Below are 5,843 nucleotides of genomic sequence, written 5' to 3'. Positions count from 1 at the left end.
AGTGCCCATAAAAGTGTCCGTAGATGAAAGGCATGAAAATGTACACGGGCATTCGCTTTGCGTTTGGCCTCTTTGACCGTGTAGGAACCACTCTTTCAAAATAGGTTTCAGGTATGCTTTCCCCAGCAAATGCATGCAACTGTCTCGTGAAGATGACAACCATACTTGATAAGCATCTTCTTTATGAATGAGCAATTGAAACCAACTAAAATTTCAACGTATATTTTTTTAGAAAATCGCTATTTTATTCTCGCATCCCCATTTAATGCTTCATCTCGGAATGTACATTTTAACGAACAAGAAGGCAGGATTCCCATCTTGTAATAGGCAGACGCTGTGCGCCAATGAAAAGAGAACTGCGAAATCACTTCACGACTTAAGCACCGTACGAGTCGAGCTGTAAACGCTGTACTATATCTGCACCTCAACTTAGTTTTCAATAAACAAAAGCCATTAGATTCACTTAGTACACAAAAGCCCTTTTGTGGTGTTTGGGTGCTTTTACTGGAGTTAGGAGCGGCGAAAGCACAACGAGCGACACAGGACAAACGGTACCGTAGTCCCGTATCATATTTGCGTTCTGTATCTCCATAACCTGCTAAAACTTTCTCATATGCAGTACAACCAAACAAGCAGCGCACTTCACAAGACAGAGAGGAGGTGCCGTTACCACAGACACTGCTGCGCCGAGACAGGCGCTGACGCAATGGTGCGCGATGGCGCCAGAGCACACAGCGTATGCGAACAGCGCAACATCAGAATGCCAGCCGCATGATGTTTGGAGTAGCTGGCCTCGTTTTCTACACGCTAGTCGATCGCAATGTGTTGCACGATTGACAATTACCTTTTGAAGAAAAGTCAAATCTCGTTTGCTGACTGTTAGTTCTGTTTCCTGTTTTCTTCCAACTTGAAACTTCTTTCACTGAGCTCACACAATATCGCAATAAAACTTTTTTTTTGCATGTGTGTGGCATCATACCACTTGTCTAGTCATCTGCTGCTTGATAACAATGTCAGCACCATTAGGGCAGTTCCTCAGTATGACCACTCACTGCGTGTGTCGCCTCATTTCTCTGTGCAACATACCGACTCATGCTCATGGGTACACACTCACGTTCACACTCACGACTACTCACACTGATAAGTATTCACTCACATTCACACTCAAGACTACTCACACATGTGTACTCATTCACATTCATGCTCATGTCTACTCGATGACCCTCATATGTGTGCTAACTCACGTTTACACTCACGACTGCTCATACTCTGAATGCTCACTCTCGTCCGCTAACACTCACGAGTACTCGCTCACATTCATACTCACTTCTACTCACACTCGGAGTATTCACTCACTTTCATACTCAGTCATACTCACACTCATGAGTATTCACTCACGTTCATACTCATTCCTACTCACTCATACTCACACTCACCACGTTCAAATGAGTGTAAGCGAGTGTACTCATGAGCCAGTATGCCGAGCTATTTGCCGCACAGACGCATTTTCTCCTGTAGCGCTATCCCGCAGGTTTATCTGCCTCACATGTTAATGCACTTAAATCCATCGCAGCTCACAGGTGCACCAAGAAAACAAAAACAGATAGCTCCACAGCATCACCGCAGCTATCGCAAGGGCATCAAACCATCGAGACTGCCAAGACGGCGGCATCCTGGAACGACGCTAGCGCACCTTGCGGATGACGCCAAGTGAATACTCTCTGGAATGTTTTTCATGCACCAATGTCTCTTGTTGTAGCTCTTTGCTTCACAAAGTGGCACCGGCTATTGCTTGCGCATTCAAGTGCGCCCGAGGTGCGGCTGAGGCCTTTGTCATTTTTCTTGCTTGGCATGTGCTGCCACATGCTTGCGTCTACAAAGCTGATGACCTTCTGGTTTCTAATTTCTTAAAGAGGTGACCATAGTGACTATGTCATTTACTGTTGCGTGGTGCAAGATTGCATCTGCTTCTGTGCGACGCTAAATTACACAAACGACGCTAGCGTGGTTGTATTTCCTGTTTTGGGGACTAAAAAAAACAAAAACAAAAACAACTTTGTCTCTGGCATAAAGACGAAGAAATATTATAGCTTTTTCACTGGTGTTGTTTTTCGGACGGGTACACAACTGCACAGTTTTCTTCTCTGCACTCAATCATGCAGTTACCTTACGCTGCGGTAGTGTGTGCCGGTTTCTCTGGTGCCAGAGAATTGTGCGGTGGTTCTTCCGATGCGGACTATTCGCCAAGTGCCGAATCAAAATTGGATTCATTAGATTTCAGTTGATCAATCCAGGCATTACTTACAAGTTAAGACTCGGATGATGATGGAGGAGTGACATCTCGAAAGCGTGCGCGGCGAGACGATCCGGATTGAATTAAACATCACCCCTGTTCAATGTTAGAGCAAAAACATTTTTGCTTGATGTTAGAACATTTTTGCTGATTGTTAGAGCGAAACCCATGAGTACGCAGGCTGGTAGCTTTCGCGATTAGCCGAACAGTTCTGGCAACACGACGGCGCGTTGAATGCAATGCAATGAATGTCATAGCAAAAAAATTCGATGTTGTAGGAAGCAAGACTGGCAGCCCACTTTTTGGATTCGATATCGCAGAACTCCTACAAAACGCGAGTGTGAGCCAACACAGCCGCTCTAGGGAGAAGTGCTTTTTTCGCACAGTTTTTTCGCCTTGAAACCGCACTGATACTCGCCGAGATAGCAAGTGCGCCTGTGATTGCTACCACCCTTAAAATCCAAGTTCATTATTGCTACTTGAGCGATCCCCCCCCCCCCCCTTCCTGCATTGTTTTATGATCATTCAAGACGGGTGGGGTTCGCTTTCTATTTGAGCATTCGACGGAAGTTTTAAAGGGCCACTCACCAGGCCCCATACCAAATTTTAGTTAGACCGTGGAAGTTGTTGGGTGTCCGATGAGGAACGTTTTACTGCAAAAAACTTTTGAAGCTGGGAAAACTCTTTTTGAAGTGGCGCGAAACGAGGATGAGAGGAGGCGAGCTCAAAACCCTTGCCGCTCCTCCCCGTAGCCTTCGCAAGCCAAATCTCTTCCTTACCCTCTCCGGCATCCAACCAAGAGGTCGTGTGCGCATGACGTGTGCCCGAATAAACTCAGCCCCCGTGCATGTGAGCGGTCTTTTTTTTCTGTTGTTGTTGACCAGCGTTGCTTGAGGTCTACTGCCTTGGCGGGTTTTGCCGGCGACGGCAAAAACTCGCCAAGAGTGTCTATATAATTGTTAGTGCAATAATAACACAGTTCTTTTACTGTAAAATAAGTGTTTTGGGTTAGCTCTGCCTTCAGCCCCCCTTTTGTTTAATTTGCAAGTTTATTTTCCGAATTTTCGTACTGAACTTGCATATAACAAAATTGTCCGGAAATTTATCAATTTCGTTATATTCAGGTTTAACTGTATCACCAGCCAGTAGTAAAAGGGCAACCGTAATCATCTTTACCAGTGCCTTTAACCCGTTGTCAGATTAAGTGACGCACGCAACTGTCACAGCACATCAAGGAGAAGCTTTGTGCCAGTGTTCACTATCTTGCATACGTTATCATGTAAACTGCAATTAAACATTGCAGTGGGACATCTCAGAGTACTGACATGCTATAACAATGCTTCCCAGTAGAACTGTGCATAAATTTGACTGTCTCCCACTTTAAGAAACTGCCTCCAATTTTAAGAAAATCGCAACGTTTAACTTTGAATGCCCGGTATTCTGGTACTTCAACGTGTAAGTAGAAAGCAAGGGGTAAAATTACACCTCAGAAAATGAGAAGACAGACCTTTGTCAATGGAAAAAAGTGAACAAGTGCTGATTTTTTGATAGCTCAGTAACATTATGGAGATGCACCATATAAGGCACTTCAAAGGGAGCCTGTGAACAAAAATTCATTAAAAAGAAATGGCTGTTATTTAATAAGGTATGCAAGTACACACAAAGAACAACGTGTTTGTTTATCTCATATGTAGTCACGAATTTGTATTTCAAAAGAAAATATGTAGTATCAAATACAGTAGCATTCACAATGTCAACCTTAATACCACACTAAGCAAAGGCCTTGAATAACACAAGCGAGAAGAAAAGGAGAAAAACAGGAGTAAATTCCAACAAAGTTTATTTGTGAAAACAGCCACTAACAGACAGAGTTTATTTCGTCGGGTGCATCTACATAATGTGTATAAGATGCATCACCGCGATCATATGATAAGCAGTATGCTGGTTGCGATGACATAGCCAGAAATATTTTCGGAATTTTATATGCTGCTGATGAAAAAATAATAAAACAAAACAACCTGCAACCCAACAATATCTTGGTATTTTTCTTTTTCTACTTTAATAAAACTGAACAGGTACTTTTTTTCATTCATTGCAATATCTGCATAAAAATACAAGTACACAGTTTTCCGAGAACATAATTTATAATGAACACATGTTTTCTTCAAAAAAAAAAAAAAAAGACACTCATACCAAAGAAATGCAAATGAGTCAGCACGTTCCTCAATTGATGAAACACAAAAATAAGGGCCACTGCTTGCGATTAACAAAGAACATTCAGGCAAGAAAAAAGAGCGTTACGAAAATGTGGTTGTGTCTATGCATGAAACTTCTGAGAGTTCCCCTGCAAGCCAAACATTACCTAAAAGTATCCAATACCCTTTGCATCATAATGCACAAAATGCAAGAAAAGATTCCATGTGCGTGTCCAGGTTGCTAAATGATGAAAAAGCACACCCGGACCTGGATGTCTGGCTGTATAAAAGGAACTAAACGGACTGAAACGAGCCAGTGTCTGTTGCTCGTGATTCATGCCCCTTCGTTTTCTTTATACTGTGACACAGGCGACACATTCAGCTATAGCTGCTGGCACTTGTTTTAAACCTCCGATAGAACAGTTTCTGGAATGACAATAACTTTCATTTTCAAATTTCAATGTATCAATCCAGTGTCTAATTAGCATGGGAAAAAAAAGGACAGAATGAGGAGGACAGGAGAGTATACAGTGTTAAGAAATTATCAGGGGGGGGGAGTCTGACACTGAAACATCTGCTTCGGCTATGTCCGCTCTAAGTCAAGCAGTTCGCTGCGTAAATGGCCGTCTCCATGAGCATGGAATTATTTCGGAAAATGCATATTGTCGTTGGCTCATGCATCACTGCCTAAGCTACCGTTGGAAGCCTTCTTTTTATACTAGTACAGCTGCTAACACTTGCAAACAGCTGACTCTTAATATGGTTTTTAGTATATATATATATATATAAATTTGTGCGATTCACTCGTGTGTCTGACTGGCGAAGAGATGATTCAGTTTCCCTAAAATACAATGCCAGTTACAGGTCATGTGCTGTAACTAAGAGATATATTAGTCACCGTTTCCACAAAGCAAGTTTATTTGTGCTACAGTTGGAAGTTCTTTTTTTCTTGTTTACTTCACGCTTCTTTGTGCCGTTACTTATAATGGCATAGTACCAATGCCATAGTTCTACCAACAAGCTCAAACCGGCACGACTGGTGCTTCATGCAACCTTAATTGAGGAATTGAAGGGCCTTCAAGGAACGTGGTTGACAGCCTTCGACAATGGCATTCCATAAGGCATTGCAAAAAAAAACAAAACATAGCACATAGATTGCTTACTAATTACGATGTTTACAAAGCACAAAATTGCCCTGTGATGCGATGCAAAAAGGAAAAAGAAGACCGTGCACCCTTTCTTTTGAGAGAGCCACGCTTTGAGAGAGATAAATGGTTCATCAGAAGACGTGACACGTGGGAGAATGAAAGGAAGATATGCTGCATGTAGATACTAGCCCAGATAAAGCAAGAGCC

The sequence above is a fragment of the Rhipicephalus microplus genome, chromosome X (assembly GCF_043290135.1).
Source record: "Rhipicephalus microplus isolate Deutch F79 chromosome X, USDA_Rmic, whole genome shotgun sequence".
Taxonomy (NCBI): Eukaryota; Metazoa; Arthropoda; class Arachnida; order Ixodida; family Ixodidae; genus Rhipicephalus; species Rhipicephalus microplus.
Note: the sequence above shows the minus strand (reverse complement) of the source record.